The sequence below is a fragment of the Sarcophilus harrisii genome, chromosome 5, assembly GCF_902635505.1.
Source record: "Sarcophilus harrisii chromosome 5, mSarHar1.11, whole genome shotgun sequence".
Taxonomy (NCBI): Eukaryota; Metazoa; Chordata; class Mammalia; order Dasyuromorphia; family Dasyuridae; genus Sarcophilus; species Sarcophilus harrisii.
The window spans coordinates 88,268,203-88,290,232 of NC_045430.1; positions in this window are offsets into that span (position 1 = coordinate 88,268,203).

Genomic DNA, 22,030 nt, shown 5'->3' on the forward strand with positions numbered 1-22,030 from the left:
TTTTTGGAGTATGGTTTGGACTCTCTACAAACGTCCTTTCTAACTCTCAAATGTTGTGATTCTTTGATCTCATATGAAAGCCTCAGTCTCGTAAGGAATAACTTAAATTCTCCCCATTGGTATTCCCATTCCATAAATGTCAACTCCTCTCCCAAATTATATCATTTCTCTTATTATTTTCCCCTTTCTTATAGCTCCTTAGGATAGAATCTGAGTTCCTTGCAGATATACTTACTTCTAATCCCCAAACATCTTCCTTAAAGTAGTCATACAGACTGGGCTGTCCACCCCTTTCCCATCACTGTCCTTACTATTCCAAACCTTGTTGTATATTCCTTTCCTCCCAAGAATTCTTTCCTCAGAAACATATGAATCTGCCCCCCTCAGTACTAATGTCTTCCTTCCTGGTTCCATATCACTTTCTCTGTGACCCCTTTTCTGACATTCCCTACCCCAAGTTATTAGTATGCTTTCTCTAATTTAATTATTTCACATTTAATAGTGATGGCTAGCACCTTAAGTTTTGCAAAATGCTTTATAAAAATTCTCTCTTAATCCCTGCAACAACCCTTGGAGGTAGGTGCCATTTTTAACTACTTTTACAGATGGGAGAACTGAGGCAGAGATTTATGTGACTTGCCCGGGATCCCACAACTAGCAAGTGCTTAAGGTCAGATTTAAACTCAGGTTTTTCCGATTCTATCCATCTAACTTTGTATTTCCCCAGTGGAATGAAAGTTCATTGAAATCAAGGTTGTTTTATATCTATACTCCCAATGCCTTGTACACAATAGGAGAATAATAAATGTTTGCAAATTTGAGTTTAATAGTTATATCCCTACATTCTTGGTGCTATCCTTGTCTCTCTGTATCTATTGAGTCTCTCCAATCAGACTGGAAGTTCCCCTAGGACAAAGACGTTGTCTCCTTACTCCGATTTCCCTCTCCCCCCCCCCCCCCGTGGCTGTTATATTGCTTTATACATTAGTGGGGTGCTAAGGGGAAAGTGGATAAAAATGGCACCTACCTCCCAGGATTGTGTAAGGATTAAGAGAGATAATTTTTTTATAAAGCACTTTGCTCAGGGAAAGGGGAGAGAACTAATATTTAATGCTTATTCTGCTCCCCCAAAAAAAGATACAACCAACACATACACCGGTACTTATGTTCTCAAATATATACACACATACCCCAAGCCATCTCTAAGACGACTGTGCTTGTCAGAAATAAATCACCTTTGGCTTTCAGATGCAACAGTAATTACACGGTATCTTAACTATCTGTGCAAACTGTCAAAGAAAATATATTGGAGAATGCAAGGAAAAAAGAAGGGGGAGGTTAGAGCATCCCTCACACAATACCATCTCTTCATCTGAAGTCATCTAGAGATAGGATGGCATGAAAGGGTGGAGGCATGCTAGGGCCCATCCCAGACCTTTAAATGCCTAATGGTTTTTTAGGTGAGATGTGTTGTGTTGTCAAAAGCTTCCAGGGAGGGGAAGCAGAAAGTGGAGGGGATTGCAGCTGAGTCATCTGTGTCCCTGCTGTCCATGATGTTGCAAGCAGCTGCTAGATTTTAAGTAGACCTTCAGGTCAATTCCCTGAAAAGGTGGCTATTGGAAGGGACCTAAGGCAAATCAGGCCATCTCTGAGAACTTCAGAGGTCATTCTAAGTGCCCTTTGATCTTAGAGGAAGACCTACTTCCAACTGTTTCAGAAAAAAACAAAAGATGAGAACTAGGAGGAAGAGAGGAGTTAGGCTTTAGGGCGGGAAAAAAAGAACACTGATGGATAATTTAATTTGAAATCATAGCTAAGGGGTGTTTACTGTCCATACAAGTTAAGTATATCCACATGGGCTGTCTAAATGACACTGATAGGTATCTCTGGAATCTCATCCACCTCTCTCCAAGGGAGACTTTGATTACTGCCTGAAGTGGAGCAAGAGAGGGTGCCATAAGGTAGATCTTTGTGTAATCCTCTGGTAGAGAGACTATCAGACCAGAATTATATCCTTCCCATCAAATTGTATGGGTCCAGGGCCATGAATTTTTTCTTAGGTTCAAAAGCAGCAAAACCTTTAATATTTCTGGTCACTTTCCCATGGAAGGGAAAGGGGAAGGGAAAGGACTCTAAACCCTACATAAGCAAATCATATATATATATATATATATATATATATATATATATATATATATATACAAAAAAAATTGGGAGAATAATATGCCTGAAAGTACTTTGTAACTAAAAAGTGCTATATCCTTCCACTCTCCCAAAACCTCTTTTTCCACTCCAAGTCTCACACTCTGATTTCTCTTTCTTTGGGAACTTTGTCCATATCTCTTCCGTCTGCAGGTAATTTAGAAAGCAGAAGATGAAATAAATTGAGAACAAAGCAGGACATTCAGTTTCTCACACCTAGGGGAAGAGTGGAATTGGCAGAGGACAGAAGAAAAGTACGGTTTCTCCCTCCCTTCTTTCCTCCTCCCTCCCTCCCTTCCTTCCTCTTTCTCTCTTTCTTTCTTTCTTCTTTCATCCCTCCATCCCTCTGTCCTTCCCTTCCTTCCTTCCTTCCTTTCTTCCTTCCTCCCCCTCCCTCCCTCCCTTCCTCCCTACTTCCTTCTCTTTCTTTCTTTCTTTTCTTTCTTTCTTTCTTTCTTTCTTTCTTTCTTTCTTTCTTTCTTTCTTTCTTTCTTTCTTTCTTTCTTCCTTTCTTTCTCCCTCCCTTCTTCTCTCCCTTTCTGCCCCTCTTTCTCCCTCCCTTATTTCCCCCTCCCCCTCTCTTCCTCCTCCTCCTCTCCCTCCCTCCCTCCCTTCCTCCTTCCTTTCTCTTTCTCTCTCTCTTTCTGTCTCTCTGTCTTTCTGTCACTCTTTCTCTGTCTGTCTCTGTCTCTGTCTCTCTCTTCTTATGCCTTTTGGTTTTTTTTATCACTTTTATTTCTGAATATATTCTTAAGCTTTTCCCCACACTCAGCAAGCCATCCTTTTTTGACAGAGATAAAAAAGAAAAGGGGAAAAAAACAGCATAGCAAAATCAACCAACATATTCTCCATATCTAGCAGCATATGCAATATTCCATATGGTAACCTTGTACCTCTTCAGGGAAGGAAGGAAGATGCATTCTGTCAAGAATTGGTAAATTTCACAGTTACTTTCATTGTATTCCACTTTAAAGCATATTTTGCCTTATCCACAGACACACACATAGTGATAAAAGATGTCCCACCAGAGTTGGGAAGAGAATAGTATGTTTTAACAAGTAATAGTTTGTGGGGCTCTTTTAGAACTTAATTTAAAGAGTGTGTTTACACAGTTAACGTGTATGCTATGAAAGGGGTAGTCAATCTCAAAGCTAGGAAGATATGGGGTCGAGACCTGTCTGCCTCTGACATAGTGGTGGTGTGATCTCAGGCAAATATCTTGACTATTTTGTGTTCTAGATAGCTAAGACTATAAGGTTCAAAGGACATATTGACCTGCAGTGGTAAAGAGCTCCTCACCTGGAAGTTCCCTGAATCAGCAAAGTCATATCATGGTGAATCTTTGTGAGGCTATGAAGTTGCCAGACCAGGAAGCTTTCATAATATACCACCTCCTACCACATACTCTATGATGCCATGACTTTGGTCTCCTTACTTTTCCTCAAGCCACTCTAGGCATTTTCTCTTGCAGGGAGAAATCCCTTCCTGGAATGCTCTTCTCATCTCTACCTCCCAGTTTCCTTCAAGTCCCCACAGAAATCTCATCCATAGGAAACCTTCATGTATCTGATACATTTTGTTGTCATATAGCCATTTTTCAATTGTGTCTGACTCTTCATGGTATTTGGGGTTTCTTGGCAAAGATACTGAAGTGATTTGCCATTTCCTTCTTCAGCTCATTACAGATGGGGAAACTGAGGCAAGCAGGGATTAAATTACTTTCTTGGAGTCATACAGCTGAGGCCAAATTTAAACTCAGGAAAATCTCCAGGCTTGGCACTCTATGCACCATTTAACTACCTCACTTGACACATAGTAGGTATTTGATAAATATCTACTGACTTACCAGTCCTAGAGATGTAAGAGAGTTGGACAGAGCTACTTGTGATGGCTTAGGTTTGCTTTGGTGTAGGGACAGGAGGATGCATGAGATGACACTTCAAGATCTGATTCTGGATAATTCAGCTCCATAACAGTGGCCATCTGGCCTGGCTACTTAGGCATGTGGGATAGTAAAGAGTAAATGATTGGAGTACTAGACTTGGAGTTAGAACAGACTAGAGTTCAAATCTCATCTCAGACAAAATTCTGTAGCAAATAGACAAATAGCTGTATGACCCTGGGCAAGTTATGTAACTCCCACCTGCTTCAGTTTTCTCATCTGTAAAATGGGAATAACAGCATCCACCTCCCACAACTGTTTTAGGGCATAAATTAAATAACCAGAATGTAAAGCATTTTATAAAACTTTAAAGTGATATATAGATTTTAGCAGAAAGTCAACTCATTTGGAGACCATAATTTGAACAAATTGAATAAAGTTTTCCTACAAAAATGCTGAAGTAGCACCTTTTGCCAAATACCTGGCATTAACAAACTTACTATCTTCTTGGATCAAGGAGGCTTTGTATTTGTTGAAGAGGAAGGGGAAGGAAAAATTAAAATCCTTCAAGCACCCCCTTTTGGGGATCTTAAGGACAAAAAAAGTATTCAGTAAGTTCTACAAAAACCCTATATAGCTTCTGTTCCCCTAAATCTGGGAAAACTATATATCAGCAGGTTCTATAGGCCAGAAAGAAAGAATATACAGTTACAAAAGAAACAAGGAGACGGAGATAGTGGGGGACCAGAAAGTTCTTTGGCCTAAATCTCTAGCCGCAATTTTCACATCTCCACTTTGCTGGGATGCTCTGAACTGGATGACAGAGGGGAGAAAGGAACATGTGTATGTTGGGTTTGGGGGCTGCTGTTTATCGAGGATTCTGATTTCCCTACACCCTATGAAGGGAATAGATCTCTAACATTCTTGGGGCTCTCCATTTTCCTGGAATTCCCAGCATTCCTGGACTCAGAAGCTGAAATTTCCCAACCTGTCCCCATAGAGCTGTGAAATCCAGTTATAAGACAAACAAGGCAGTGTTTGTCCCATAAAACCACTGTGCTCGAGCTAATTAAATGGTAACATAAAATGGGGAGATAAACTCAGGCAGTGGGGAACCACCCAGGGACAGGGATGGAGTGCAAATGGTGGTTCTCATGCAATCAGGCAAAAGGGTGGCAGTTGGAGGGGTAGCACACAGCGGGGAAACAACCTTGAACACTACCAGCAGGAGCTTCCAATCAGATGTAGTAAGAGACAGTGCCAAATGTGAGGAAATGCACCTACCTCCCCCACCATCCACCCATTCTCTTCTCCATGGGGGAGACATTAGCAAATGAGATACACTATCTTATAGACACATGCAGTCACATGCATCAAGACCCAAAGTTACATATATAGATTCTCTTTCACACAGAGATACTGAAATAAAGGGATACATTTAACAAAATGGCTCCCTCTTCACTGTCTGCTAAAGCTGCAGTAGGTACTGCTCCTACACAAAGGCAGGGACATTGAAAGAATGACTTTGGTATCTCCTTTCATCCCAAAAGTCTCTAATTTTGTGATCTCCTAGTACCCTGGAGACATCCTCCAGAAATGTGTATATTTAGTCCCTCAAGTGGGAATGGGAGAGACATCATCAAGATGAAAGATACTAGGAACAAAAAAAGAAAGAAATACTATACATATTCTCAGCCAGTCACCTGATTAAAAGAAAGCTGTAATTGGACAAGTCACTCATCCCCCAGATCTGACCTCTAGCACAGGGGTATTCAAAGTGGGGGTGACATATCCCCAAAGGGAGCTAAATGACTCTGAGGGTATGCAACCTTTCAATTGAAGTATGAAAAGAAGTGTGGCAAGTCTTGAACAATTATCACCCAGAACTCCTGACTCCACACTGTCTCATTTACCCTCCTCATTCCTTCTCCCAGGAAGATTATAACTGCAACCTAGGTACCAATAAACTCTGCACGAGGATTATTGGGAAAATCGTGGTTTGTCCACATCCTGCACTCGTTCCACCTCATGGTTGAAGTTCCCCTTGGCTAACTCTGCAGTACTGGGTGATGACTAAAAGGCTGGCTTCCTGTCTCACCTTTTATTTTGCGTTGGAATTGAGTGAACTGCACAGAATGACTAGGTCCAGTTGCATTGCAATCTGCATCAAAGAGCCCTTTATCTTCTCTCTCAAACTCATCAATTTTCAATAATTCCCTATTTCTGTCAAGGGTACCACCATCTTTCCAGTCTTCCAGGTTCATGACCTGCTTTGTGTTTGACTTCTCATTCTCCCTCACTCGCTATGTTCCATCAGTTGCCAAATCTTAATTCTACTCTCTTGCTTGTGTTTTCTTTTCTTCACCACCACCCTAGCTGGGACCTTCAGAACTTTTCACCCAAGCTATGACAATAGCCAAGTAGTTCTCTCATCTCTCTCTCTCTCTCTCTCTCTCTTCTCTTCTCTTCTCTTCTCTTCTCATCATTGCTTAAAGCATAGGATTATATTTGTGTAAAATATTTATAGTAGCTCTTTTTGTGGTGGCTAAAAATTGGAAATTGAGAGTATGCTCATCAATTGGGAAAATGGATAAACAAGCTGTAATATATAATTGTGGTGCAATATATTGTGCTATAAAAAATGAAAAGCAGGATGACTTCAGAAAACCAGGAAAGACTTATATGAACTGATGCAAAATGAAGTGAACAAAACTAGGAAAACATTGTACATAGTAACAGCAATATTGTTCAATGAAGAATTGATGACCTAGTTATTCTCAACAATACAATGATCTAAGACAATCTAAAAGGATTCATGATGAAACATGCTATCTTCTTCCAGAGGAAAAACTGATACTGTCTGAATACAGGCTGAAGCATGCTATTTTTCACTTTCTTTCATTTGTTCTTTTTTTAAAATTCAAGTCTTCTTCTACAAAATGACTAATATGGAAATATTTTCACATGATTACACATGTATAAATCATAGCTGATTGTCAGGGGGAGGGGAGGGAGAGAGGGAGGAATAGAATTTGGAACTTAAAATTAAAAAAAAATTTAAATGATTTTAATATGTAATCGGGGAAAAATAAATTTTTTTTAATGTTTCTAGGATATATGTTTTTTTTTAATTTAATAGCCTTTTATTTACAGGATATATACATGGGTAACTTTACAGCATTAACAATTGCCAAACCTCTTGTTCCAATTTTCACCTCTTACCCCCCCCCACCTCCCTAAATGGCAGGATGACCAGTAGATGTTAAATATATTAAAATATAACTTAGATACATAATAAGTATACATAACCAAAACATTATTTTGCTGTACAAAAAGAATCAGACTCTGAATTATTGTACAATTAGCTTGTGAAGGAAATCAAAAATGCAGGTGTGCATAAATATAGGGATTGGGAATTCAATGTAGTGGTTTTTAGTCATCTCCCAGAGTTCTTTTTCTGGGTATAGCTGGTTCAGTTCATTACTGCTCCATTAGAAATGATTTGGTTGATCTTGTTGCTGAGGATGGCCTGATCCATCAGAACTGGTCATCATCTAGTATTGTTGTTGAAGTATATAATGATCTCCTGGTCCTGCTCATTTCACTCAGCATCAGTTCGTGTAAGTCTCTCCAGGCCTTTCTGAAATCATCCTGTTGGTCATTTCTTACAGAACAGTAATATTCCATAATTTTCATATACTCACAATTTATTCAGCCATTCTCCAACTGATGGACATCCATTCAGTTTCAGTTTCTAGCCACTACAAAAGGGCTGCCACAAACATTCGTGCATACAGGTCCCTTTCCCTTCTTTAGTATCTCTTTGGGATATAATCCCAGTAGTAACACTACTGGATCAAAGGTATGCAGTTTGATAACTTTTTGAGCATAGTTCCAAACTACTCTCCAAAATGGTTGGATTCGTTCACAACTCCACCAACAATGAATCAATGTCCCAGTTTTCCACATCCCCTCCAACAATCATCATTATTTTTCCTGTCATCTTAGCCAATCTGACAGGTGTGTGTGAGTATCTTAGAGTTGTCTTAATTTGCATTTCTCTGATTAATAATGACTTGGAGCATCTTTTCATATGACTAGAAATAGTTTCAATTTCTTCATCTGAGAATTGTCTGTTCATATCCTTTGACCATTTTTCAATTGGAGAATGGCTTGATTTTTTATAAATTAGAGTTAATTCTCTATATATTTTGGAAATGAGGCCTTTATCAGAACCTTTGACTGTAAAAATATTTTCCCAGTTTATTGCTTCCCTTCTAATCTTGTCTGCATTAGTTTTGTTTTGTACAAAACTTTTCAGTTGGTATAATCAAAATTTTCTATTTTGTGATCAGTAATGATCTCTAGTTCTGCTTTGGTCATAAAGACCTTCCCCTTCCACAGGTCTGAGATGTAAACTATCCTATGTTCCTCTAATTTATTAATGATTTCATTCTTTATGCCTAGGTCATGAACCCATTTTGACCTTATCTTGGTGTGCGGCGTTAAGTATGGATCAATGCCTAGTTTCTGCCATATTAGTTTCCAATTTTCCCAGCAATTTTTTCTCAAACAGTAAGTTCTTATCCCAAAAGCTGGGATCTTTGGGTTTGTCAAAGACTAGGTTGCTATATTTGTTGACTGTTTTATCCCTTGAACTTACTCTATTCCACTGATCAACTAATCTATTCCTTAGCCAATACCAAATAGTTTTGTAACTGCTGCTCTATAATATAATTTTAGATCTGGTACAGCTAAGCCACCATCATTTGATTTTTTCATTAATTCCTTGAAATTCTTGACCTTTTGTTTTCCCATATGAACTTTGTTGTTATTTTTTCTAGGTCATTAAAATAGTTTTTTGGGAGTCTGATTGGTATAGCGCTAAATAAATAGATTAGTTTAGGTAATATTGTCATCTTTATTATATTTGCTCGCCCTATCCAAGAGCATTTAATATTTTTCCAATTGGTTAGATCAGACTTAATTTGTGTGAAAAGTGGTCTGTAATTTTGCTCATAAAGTTTCTGATTTTCCCTTGGCAGATAGATTCCTAAATATTTTATATTATCAGTAGTTACTTTAAATGGAATTTCTCTTTGTAACTCTGACTGTTGGATTTTGTTAGTGATATATAAGAATGCTGATGACTTATGTGGGTTTATTTTATAACCAGCAACTTTGCTAAAGTTGTGGATTATTTCTAATAACTTTTTAGCAGAATCTCTGGGGTTCTCTAAGTATACCATCATGTCATCGGCAAAGAGTGATAATTTGGCTTCCTCATTGCCTATTCTTATTCCTTTAATCTCCTTCTCAGCTCTTATTGCTATAGCTAGCGTTTCTAATACAATATTAAATAGTAACGGTGATAGTGGGCAACCTTGTTTCACTCCAGATCTTATTGGGAATGGTTGCAGTTTGTCTCCATTACATATGATGCTTACTGATGGTTTTAAATAGATACTGCTGATTATTTTAAGGAAAAGTCCAAAAAATAAAATTTTATATTGAAAAATAAAGCATACTCACTACTCTGCTTGATAAATTTCAGCAGCTCTATATTACCTCTAGTGACAAATATAAATCTCTGTTGGGTATTTAAAGTGCTTCATATTGTGATCCCAATCTACCTTTCCAGATTTATATACATTCCTCTCATCTCCTCTTCTTACAATCCAGCCAAACCAGCCACTTGTTGTTCCTTACACACAACCCTCCATTTTCTATATGAAATCTTTCCTTATCCCCCCTCCCACTTCTAAGTGCCCTAACTCCCCAAATTATCTCATATTTGTTTTGTATATGTAGCACTCCCTCGGATCTCATTTTCTCAACCCTCACTGGCACAGACAGATTGGTCTCCAGAGAGTAACTGACATTGTTTCTCCTTAGCATGCTAGGGATACCTCAAAGATTGAGGCTTCTAATGCTTCTGACACTTCATGAGCCCCCATCCAGTTTGCTTCTTTCACAATGAATCAACCACCAGGCAAGGATTAGGTTTTGTATTGTTTTTTAAATAATATTTTATTTTTCCAAATATATACAAAGATAGTTTAAAACATTCACCTTTGCAAAAATCTTATGTTCCATTTTTTCCTCTCCCCCCAACACAATAAGCAATCTGATATAGATTAAATTTTTGCAGTTTTTAAAAATATATTTCCATATTTGTCATACTGCACAAGAAAAAGCAGAACAAAAAGGAAAAAAAACACAAAGAAGAAGAAAAACCCAAGCAAACAAACATCAACAAAAAGATGGAAATACTATGCTTTGATTCACATTCAATCTCCATAGTTCTCTCCCTGAATCCAGATCTAGTCTATCCCTAGTCTATTGGAATTGCCTTGAATCATCTCATTGTTGAAAAGAATAAATTCATTACAAATGAACAATACAATGTTGTGTCACTGTGTACAATATTTTCTTGGTTCTGCTTACTTCACTTAGCACCAATTCAAATAAATATTTCCAGGCCTTTCTAAAATCAGCCTGCTCATCATTTCTTATAGAACAATAACATTCCATAATATTCATATACCATAACTTATTCAGCCATTCTCCTATTGATGGGCATCCATTCAGTTTCCAGTTCCTTGCCACTACAAAAAGGCCTGCTACAAACATTTTTGCACATGTGGTTCCTTTTCTCTCTTTTATGACCCCTTTGGGATACAGGCCAAGTAGTGAGATCAAAGGGTATGCACAGTTTTATAGCCCTTTGGGTACAGTTCCAAATTGTTCTCCAGAATGGTTGGATCATTTCACAACTCCACCAACAATGCTTTAATGTTTTAGTTTTCCCACATCCCTCCAACATTTATCTTTCCTGTCAAATGATTAGGTTGTTCAAAGAGATATATAATCAGAAGGTACAAGAAGGGCAGGAGTTATTTAAAAAAAAAAAAAAAACCACCACTCTTTTCCCTCTAGAAATGATCTTCCTTTCAGCCTCATGCACACACAGTCTAGTGGAGTGGGGTGGAGAAAAGAAATGAGCATGAATTTTAAGTTCCAGGAGTAGCAAGATAACACAAAAGGAAACATGTGGATGAAAGGATACCTCAAGGCTCCTCAACTAAAAAATCCATTTCTACCTTCAAAATCCTTACCAAGCTTGCTTGCTTCTAAGTGTGGATTTGTTGATGAATGATTAGCTTATCAGTTCTCCATATTGGATATGGAACCTTGCCAATTGGTCAATCTACTACTGTTCTAGAATAAACAGATAAATCTTCAATGTTGTCTCCTCATTTAAACTCAGTTATTGTTGCTACCAAATCCAGTAGTTTCTGCTACCAACTTTTATAACTGAGAGTGCCTCTCTTCCAATTTTTTAATGTTTACAGGATTGCACCTTGGCCAGTCCATCAAATAGAACTAGTTCATCTAACAGCAGGAAAGAATAAACCCAAAAGAAATTAATAGAACAAATTTAGGAATACATAGCATCTGGGTGAGGAAATAAGGCAGCCTCTGTGCCTCCATCTATCCAGTGTCTCACAGCAATCTTTCTCTTGTCTTATCTCCTTGAACTTTTTGTAATTCAGTCTCATTCTGGATACTCATCCAGTCAGAAAACTCACCACATAGCATCAGCTCCACAGTCACATATAGACAGAAAAAGACTCATTAGAAAAAGAGTGATATATGCCTATAATCCTTGCTATGAGAAGGCTGACACTAGTGGATCACTTAAATTTGGGAGTTCTGAGCTAGAACAAAGTTAAAGCTGTGTGTGTGTGTGTTTTTAATATATGAGAAGAAATATTCAACATACTACAACACTTTTGCAGAGTTCTAGATTCAAACATTGGTGGTGGTCGGGAATGCAAGTATTTCATCATAAAGTATTTAACAAGGGCTAATACAATAAACAAAAAACCTCAAAATCTTTACCTTCTGAAGATATCATACTTCAATGCTTTTTTGCATACAAGTTAGTTGATTTCTTGGCAAAGTGTTTAAAAGAATTATTAAATCTAAAGATGTTATACTTTCTTTTTCTTTCCACGAAAAGACTAATGTCCCAAATTTCCTGATTTTTCTGTGATAAGTGGTTTTAAGTTACTTAGCAGATATTTTTCCAAAAGAAAAAAAAAAACCTTTAATCTTTTCCTTCAAGGTAAAGATGACATTAAATTTTTTTTATGGAGAGCTTTTGTTTTTATATAACTTTCATTTTCTAATCCATCCAGTCATTCAAATGACAGTTGTTAAATTTTTTGGCCTTAGGACTACCTTATACTTCTTTAAGAATTTAAGCAGGAATTCTCATAGAGCTTTTGTTTATTTGAGATATATATATATATATATATATATATATATATATATATATATATAAAACATTAGACATTTTGGCATCATTATGAAAAATAGTTTTGACTTCATTAACTCCTTGATCTCAAGGTACCCAGGATTCTCCAGGTCACACTTTAAGAACTGATGCCTTATAACAAAGAGGAAAAAAACAGGGAAAAGGCAATTCAGAAAAATTAATCAACATATCAATTAGATCCAATATTGTTTCACATCCAGTCACCCTTCCCCTGCGTAATACATTTTCTCTTTCTTCTTTGGAGCCAAATTTTATCATTATAATTATACAGTGCTCAATTTCAGTTTTGGTGAGATATGGATGTTTTCCGAGTTCAGCTCCAAATTTCATCGGTTCATATCGATGTTTCCATATCTCCTGGTACTCTTCATATTCATTATTTCTTGTGGTGAGTAATATTTCATCACACTTATGTATCACAGTCTCTTTAGTCATCCCTTCAATTGATGAGCACCTACTTTGTTTCAAGTTCTTTGCTTCCATACAAAGTACTGCTATAAATGTTTTAGTGTCTAATAGACACTTGTCTTTCTATCACTGATCTCCTTGTGGTATATTCTTAGCAGTGGGATCTCTGGATCAAAAGGTATAGATAACTAGTGTCATAGCATAATTCTAACCATAACAATGGTTAGGCCATTTCACAGATCTATCAATAGTATATTGATATGCCTCTTTCTTTTTAAAAATTAAAAAAATTATTATTATGGTCTTAATAAATATCAATAAACATGGACACTTTCTTGTACAAAGAAAAAACTGAAGGTTGCATATGAAACTTTGAATCTGTATAATATATAATTCTTTTTCAAAATATTTACTAAATTTAACTCAGTAGTTCCAATACTGCCCTGATATTCTGTATTCTCTTTTGAATTCCCATTTTTTATTTATTTATTTTTTTATTTTTCCTTGGTATTCTTTTCTTTTTTTTTGCTCCCTCCCTCCATTCCTCCCTCCTTCCATCCATCTGTCTGTCTCCCTCCATCCTTCCCTCCTTCCTGCCCCTTTTCTCTCTCTCTCTCTCTCTCTCTCCCTCCCTCTTTCTCTCTCTTCCTCCCTCCTCCTCTTCTTCCCTCCCTCTCTCCTTCCCCCCTCTTTTCAATTCACTGATATCACTCCATCCCCTCGTCCTCCAAATTAGAAGCCCTTTTCATTATTAAGTATAGTAAAGTAAAATGAATCCATATATTGAATGTGTATCTCTGTGTATCATAATGAAAATGTAATTCTAATTCTGCAACTCCATTTATTACTTGACTGCCAAAAAGTGGAAGCTTCTTGACTCATAACTGGTCATTACATTGATCATAATGCTTTAGTCTTTTAACAATTGTTTTTCTTGACAACATTGCAGTCATTGTATAAATTGTTCTTCTGATTCTGCTTCCTTCACTCTGCATCAGTTCATTTAAATCTTCCATGTCTCTCTGAATCTGTTCTTTCCATTTTTTCTAACAACACAATAATATTCCATTACATCACTCTATACCATAATTTGTTCTATCATTCCACAACAGATGGTATTTAGTGTTTCCAATTCTTTGGTAAAACAAAAAATTGTACTATAAAATATATTTATGTACATCAAGTCCTTTTTCTCTGTCCTTCCCTCTTTAGCTCATTTCTTTCTATATGCATATGTCCAGTAATGACACTGATGGGTATATACACTTCAGTGAATTTGGGGGGGGGGTGTTATAATTTCAAATTCCTGGGTAGAACAGTTTCACAGTTCCTTCAATAATATGCTTGTATTTTCACAATCACATCAACATTAACTATTTCTATCGTCTATTGTTGCCAATTTTCTGGATGTGAACTGAAAACTTGAAGTGATTTTTGAGTCTCATTTCTCTGAAGTTGGAGTAATCTCTCATATGATTGTTAATAGTTTGATTTTTTTGAGAAATTCATATACTTTGACTATTCTGTTCATATCTATTGGGGAATATCTGGTATTATATATATTTCTGTTGATTTCCTGTATATTTTGGATATCAAAGATGTCACTTTAACAATGAATGAAGATACCATTACACACCTGTCAGATTGGCTAAGATGACAGGAAAAAATAATGATGATTGTTGGAGGGGATGCGGGAAAACTGGGACAATGATACATTATTGGTGGAGTTGTGAACAAATCCAACCATTCTGGAGAGCAATCTGGAATTATGCCCCAAAAGTTATCAAACTGTGCATACCCTTTGATCTAGCAGTGCTACTACTGGGCTTATACCCCAAGGAGATACTAAAGAAGGGAAAGGGACCTGTATGTGCCAAAATGTTTGTGGCAGCCCTGTTTGTAGTGGCTAGAAACTGGAAAATGAATGGATGCCCATCAATTGGAGAATGGCTGAATAAATTGTGGTATATGAATGTTATGGAATATTATTGTTCTGTAAGAAATGATCAGCAGGATGAATACAGAGAGGCTTGGAGAGACTTACATGAACTGATACTAAGTGAAATGAGCAGAACCAAGAGTTCATTATATACATCAACAACGATACTGTATGAAGTTGTACTCTGATGGAAGTGGATTTCTTTGACAAAAAGACCTAATTCAGTTTCAATTGATCAATGATGGACAGAAGCAGCTACATCCAAAGAAAAAACACTGGGAAATGAATGTAAACTGTTTGCATTTTTGTTTTCTTCCCGGGTTATTTTTACCTTCTGAATCCAATTCTCCCTGTGCAACAAGAAAACTGTTTGGTTCTGCACACATATATTGTATCTAGGATATACTATGACATATTTATCATATACAGGACTGATTGCCATCTAGGGGAGAGGGTGGAGGGTGGGAGGGAAAAATCGGAACAGAAGTGAGTGCAAGGGATAATGTTATAAAAAATTACCTTGGCATGGGTTATGTCAATAAAAAGTTATTATAATAAAAAAAATTTTAAAAAAACAATGAATGAAAAAAGTCAGTGATTTTTGAAAGATACTCCTATGAAGAGGGCATTTTGAAAATGGATAGTTGGAAATGTTTCCATCTTTATATGATTTTGTTACTGAAAACAATTAAATTTGTTGCCTACAAAAATTATCACATTTAAACACTTTTTAGGGAAGATAATTTTCAAACCTGTTAAAAATCTCCCAAATTAAAAGGTTAAGTGCACTTTATGGGGCAGCTAGATGGTGCAGGGGACAGAACACTGGCCCTAGAGTCAGATGAACCCAAGTTCAAATACAACTTCAAACACTTAGGTTGCAAGAATAACTTGTCAAGAAAGATGGGAATTTATTAACCAAATTTCAACAAAAACCTTTGCATAATTGGTGGATGGGATTAAAAAATTAGATTCATCATTTAATAAGTACAATCATATTCTTCTTCCATTTGAGAATATGTACTTTTTTATGAGGTAGTATTTTTAAGCTATCATAACTATTAAAACCAAGTATTCAAATTAACTGAATTTGGAATCATTATAGTCTGGATAAAAATTGGGATCCTTCCTACCTCATACTCACATCAAAGTGAGTACCTATCTACTGTATCTACCGTATCTACCAGAACTGATGGATATTTATTTTGTTTCCAGTTTTTTTATTACAATAAAAGGTCATACTAATATATATATATATATATATATATATATGTAGTCTTTTCCTCCTTTATCTTGTCGCTTTAAAGTAATGCCTAGTAGCATATAATCACAGCAAAGGTACATCTTCCCCCTCAGAGTGCTAAGAGTACTCCTGAGGGATTGGGGAATGTCTTTTTCTAAAACCATTGGTTCTAGTGCAGTTTTAGTTGTGTTCCCCCAATGCTAAATTTCAATGACAATTTCTTATAACAAATTAATTCTCTGATGATTAGTGTCCCAGTATTATTTAACCACTCATCATCAAATTATCCTTTACTAAAGAATATTTACTAAGAAGAGATATCAATAACAGAAATATCATATTTCCCACCAAAATTTGTGATTATACTCTCCCACGTATCCTGGGAATAACTTGGAATTCCTGGGAAGAATAGGTTCACACTTAAAGCAATTGCTACAAAGCATTCCCACTACCACCACCGCCATCACCAAGTTCATTTCCAAATACCCTTGGACAAGAGGACAAGTAAGTCATTCTTCAGGTCCTTTCCTTAGACCTCACCTGTGCTCAAAATCTGATAAATCCCAGTATGAACTCTAGCTCCCAGATTTCCGTTTGTTGGTCTTCCAGTCCTTTAAAGTTCACAAATAAAGCTCAATCCATTACCTAAATTCACTCCTAAGAGGAAGAAATAACAAATTCAAAGAGGCAAAGAACATAGGCTCATATTCAAGAGTTATATGTCAGCCTTTGTGGGGAGAAAAGTAGCTGGGAGTAGGATGCCAATTCTAGCACCATTCCTTCCTCTCTCTGCTGTATCAGGTCCACATACTCTCAACTTTATGGAGGCTTCAGATGAAAGAGGACTGAGGTTCCTCTCCCAATCAGAGGAGGATCACAGTAGCTTTTTCTTCAAACACCACTATAGAATGAAAAAGGTCCAAGTTACCCTTAAGGAATCTTTTATTTGCATTCAAAGTTCCCATTCTGCAAGCAAACAAAAATCTATCTCTTCATCAGTGTTTAGTGGGATTGGAAATAGAATATTTTGCACATACTCTGAAGTCTAGGGAATAACTTCCTCCAATGCTGAGCACACTGAGTATGTGCATCAGGATTGTGTTCACATCATGCACATGTACATAGTTTGCTAATGTATAAATACACATATATTGAGGGTACATGTTCAAAAATTTTTCCCTAATAGAGTTATGTGATCAAAAAAGTTTGGAGACATCTAGAGAAAGAACTGTGGAGTATGAATGCAGATTGAAGCATACTATTTTTACTTTGGGTAGGTTTTTTTTTCATGGTTTCTTTTTCCTTTTGTTCTGTTTCTTTTTTCATATGATTTATATGGGTAATATGTTTTGCATGATTGTATATACATAACTATGTCAAATTGCTTGCTATCTTGGGGAGGAAGGGAGAGAAGGAGGGAGAAAAATATGGAACTAAAACTTTCAAAAAATGAATGTTGAAAATTGATGTTACATGTGATTGGAAAAAATAAAATACTATTAATCTTTACATTTTTAAAGTTTAGAGACTATTTCTAAAATATATGGAGAATTGACTCAAATTTATAATAATTTAAGTCATTCTCCAATTGACAAATGGTCAAAGAATATGAACAGACAATTTTCAGATGAAGAAATTAAAACTATTTCTAATCCTGTAAGAAGGTGCTCTAAATCATTGTTGATCAGAGAAATGCAAATTAAGACAACTCTGAGATACCACTACACACCTCTCAGATTGGCTAAGATGAAAGATAATGATGAATGTTGGAGGGAATGTGGGAAAACTGGGACACTGGTACATTGTTGGTAGAATTGTGAACAAACCCAGCCATTCTATAGAGTAATTTATAACTCTGCTCAAAAAGTTATCAAACTGTGCATACCCTTTGATCCAGCAGTGTTACTACTGGACCTGTATCCCAAAGAGATCTTAAAGGAAGAAAAAGGACCCATATGTGCAAAAATGTTTGTGGTAACTCTTTTTGTAGTGGCAAGAAGCTGGCGACTGAGTGGATGCCCATCAGTTGGAGAATGGCTAAATAAATTATGGTATATGAATGTTATGGAATATTATTGTTCTATTAGAAATGATCAGGAGAATGGTTTCAGCGAGACCTGAAGAGACTTACATGAACTGATGCTAAGTGAAATGAGCAGAACCAGGAGATCATTGTACACGGCAACATTAATATTATATGATGATCAATTCTGATGGACATGACTCTTTCCAATAATAAGATGATTCAAACCAATTCCAATTGTTCAGCGATGAAGAGAGCCATCTGCCCAGAAAGAGGCCTGTGGGAACTAAATGTGGTTCACAACATAACACTCACTCTTTTTGTGTGCTCGCTTGCATTTTGTTTTCTTATTCATTTACTTTCTTTTTTTAATCTGATTGTTTTTGTGCAGCAAGGGAATTGTATATTTATACATATTGGATTTAACATATATCTCTACATGTTTAACATATACTGGATTGCCTGCCATCTAGGGGTGGAGATGGGGGGAAGGAGGAGAAAATCTGAAACACAAGGCTATGCAAGGGTCATATGTACAGATATATGTTTTGAAAATAAAAAGCTTTATTAAAAAATATAAATAGAAAAAAATAAACTTTGGAGACTACTGCTCTTGTAGACAGGGAACAGGTACCTTCAAAAATATAGAAATTATGCTTAAAATTGGTTTTATTTCTAGAGCTGCTATAGCAGAATCAGAAGTTCCATTTATAAGCCTCTCCCATCTCCCATGTCCCTTCAGTATACCTCTCTCTTCCCACTTTCCCATGTTTGAAATCTAGGCTTGAATCTCAGCCTGAAAGACAAAAAAGTCCTTAAGTCGTGATAGATAAAAGAGTTGTCCTCCCCTTGCCATAAATATGTGATAGCAATAATAATCATAATAGTTCTAATGGTGATGATGATGATGATAGTAGGGAGGAAGGCATAGAGCAGGAGTTAAATTCCAATTTACCATGTTTCCAGTTAACCAAAAGACTCTCTCTTTTCTCAGTAATTTAGAGTTGAATGTGGCCCTTTGCTTCCCAATCCCAACCCTTCTTTAACCACCAGGCCCTCCTTGTCAGCAGCTCAAAGGTGTCTTAGATCATTTCCAGCTTTTGCTTCTCTCAATTTTTTTTCTCTTTCTTCTTCTGCTGAACCTACAGAAAGAGAGAACCCTGAGTCACTGGGAACAGAGAAGATGGTCTCTCTGGACTTTGGGTTCATTTCTTGGCTCCACCCCCTGACTCCTTGGGCAGCTTTGGACAAGTCCAGGCTTCAGTTTCTCCACCTGGGAAGCAAGCAAGGTTCCCACTGACAAAGTCCCAACTTCACAGAGCAGCTCAGTGATTAATAGGTTAATATCTGTGGGAGGCTTTGAGCTCTAGGGATGAAAGACACCCCAAATCCCTGACTATATTGGAAACTCTGCCCAGTCAAGATTTCCTGAACCTAAATAAGAGGGGACCTTTGATCATGTGTCAAGGCTTTTTCTATTAGTAGGCAGAACAGGAGAAAACAGCAGCAGGAATGGAATTAGGTCTCAAAAGGAACTTCCAGATTGCCAGAATAGGGGAAACAAGTAAACTAACAACTTAGAAAAACTGGGGAGCATTCTTCTTTTGAATTCCATCCTACCTGTTGGCCAGAAAGGCCTGGATGCCTCAGTGGACCTAGGAATCTAAGGCATTTAATGTCACCTCTAATCTATATTTTAATATTATCTATTTCACAGACAATGTCTATAAACAGTAGCTCCTTCTTCAACCGTCATCATGTCTCCAATTACTTTTCTCACTACCCCATCTCTGTGGCACAATGGATAGAACACTGGGTGTAAGGTCAAGAAGAACTGTGTTCAAATTTGGCTACCCAAATTACTGGCTAAGTAATTTCTGTCTGCCTCCATTTCCTAAACTAAAACAGAGATAATAATAGCCCTTACCCCTCAGAATTGTTTTTTTTTTCTTTTTTCTTTTTGTTAAGGCAATTGGGATTAAGTGACTTGCTCAGGGTCACAGATAGGAAGTGTTAAGTTTCTGAGATCAAATTTGAACTCAGGCCCTCCTGATTTTAAGGCTGGTGCTCTATCACTATCATTATCTAGCGCTACCTCGCTGCCCCCAGAATTGTTTTGAGGGTCAACTGAAACAATATATGTAAATGCTTAGCACAGTGCATAGCACATAGTAGGTGCTTCATAAATGCTTGTTCTTATGCTCAAAAACTTATCCAACTGTGCATACCCTTTGATCCAGCAGTGCTACTACTGGGCTTATATCCTAAAGAGATGTTAAAGGGAGGGAAAGGGATCTGTATGTGCACGAATGTTTGTGGCAGCCCTGTTTGTAGTGATCAGAAACTGGAAACTGAGTGGATGCCCATCAATTGGAGAATGGCTGAATAAATTGTGGTATATGAATATTATGGAATATTATTGTTCTGTAAGAAATGCCCAGCAGGATGATTTCAGAAAGGTCTGGAGAGATTTACATGAACTGATGCTGAATGAAATGAGCAGAACCAGATCATTGTATATGGCAACAGCGGTATTATACAATGATCAATTCTGATAAATGTGGCTCTCTTCAATAATGAGATAATTCAAACCAGTTCCAATTATTCAGTGATGTAGAAAGCCATCTACACCTAAAGAGAGAAGTGTGGGAACTGAGTGTGGTTCACAAGACAGCATTTTCACTCTTTTTGTTGTTGTTGGCTTGCATTTTATTTTGCTTCTTTTTTTTTTACTGTTCGATTTGATTTTTCTTGTGCAGAACAATAATTGTATAAATATGTATGCATACATTAGATTTAACATATATTTCTACCACGTTTAACATATATTGGACTACTTGTCATCTAGGGGAGGGCTTGGGGAAAGGTGGGGAAATTGGAACACAAGGTTTTGCAGGAGCTAATGTTGAAGAATTATCCATGCGTATGTTCTGAAAAATAAAAACCTTTAATAAAATAAAATAAATATATATAAATGATGCTTGTTCTTCCCATCCATCATCCATCAAGGATTAGCTCAGTGCATTAAAATGTTCAACAAAGCAAAACAGATTTTGGAAGGTATGTGCTTTAAAATGTCATATGAAGCTTCCTAGACTCAAATTAAAATTATTTTTGATTATTCATCCTTTTGGCTCCTTCCTTGCTTATGCACCATTTGGGGTTAATCATCAGTTTGAGGATTATTCGGTGATTACCAGTCGCCAAGTGCAGAGATACCTTGGCTAACATGGATAACCATGTCATTCATAATATGGATGGTGGCTTGTTGAAGGTATCACTCTGATGCCCTTTCCTTAGGGAGAGAGTCAAATAAACTACTCTCACATCCCAATTTGCTCTTCATTTATCTGGACTAAAGTGTGAAGACCTTGCATCAAACTGACTTGTCTGCTTGAAAAGAACATTCCCGGTTGTGATGGGAGGCAACATGGAATGGTGCAAAGGATATTGGATTTGGTGTCAAAGGACCTGTGTTTAATTTCTGCTACCTCAAGTTCTGCTACTTAAGGCCCGAGCAGTTCATATCTCCTCTCTGAGCTTCAGAGCCTCACTTGTAAACGAAGGGACTGGACCGGATGAGCTTTAAATGCCCTTCCAGATCTACCTTTCTAATCCTTTGACCTTTTCCTCTCCATTTGTCCTCTAAGATGGATCCCTGGGCCTTTATTTCCACTCCAAAATCCTTTCCAGCTATGACATAGAAACAAGGCTTGAGAGAAAACTTTTTTTCTTCATGCCCTTCCTCACCAGCCCCTCCTGCCACACTCTCCATTCCGGTTTAAGGGCACAAAATGCATTATCACCCTGGGCCTTCGTTTACATGTAACAAACAGAGGTCAATTTATTTCTAAATCACTTTTTTTACGGCTCTATTGAACTATTTGCCACATTATTTATACGTTAATGGGCCAGGCCCCTCTGGGAAGCTCCCAGTCTAATAAATAACGTGCCAAATCATTAAGCAAGGTGATAAAATCAAAGCCATT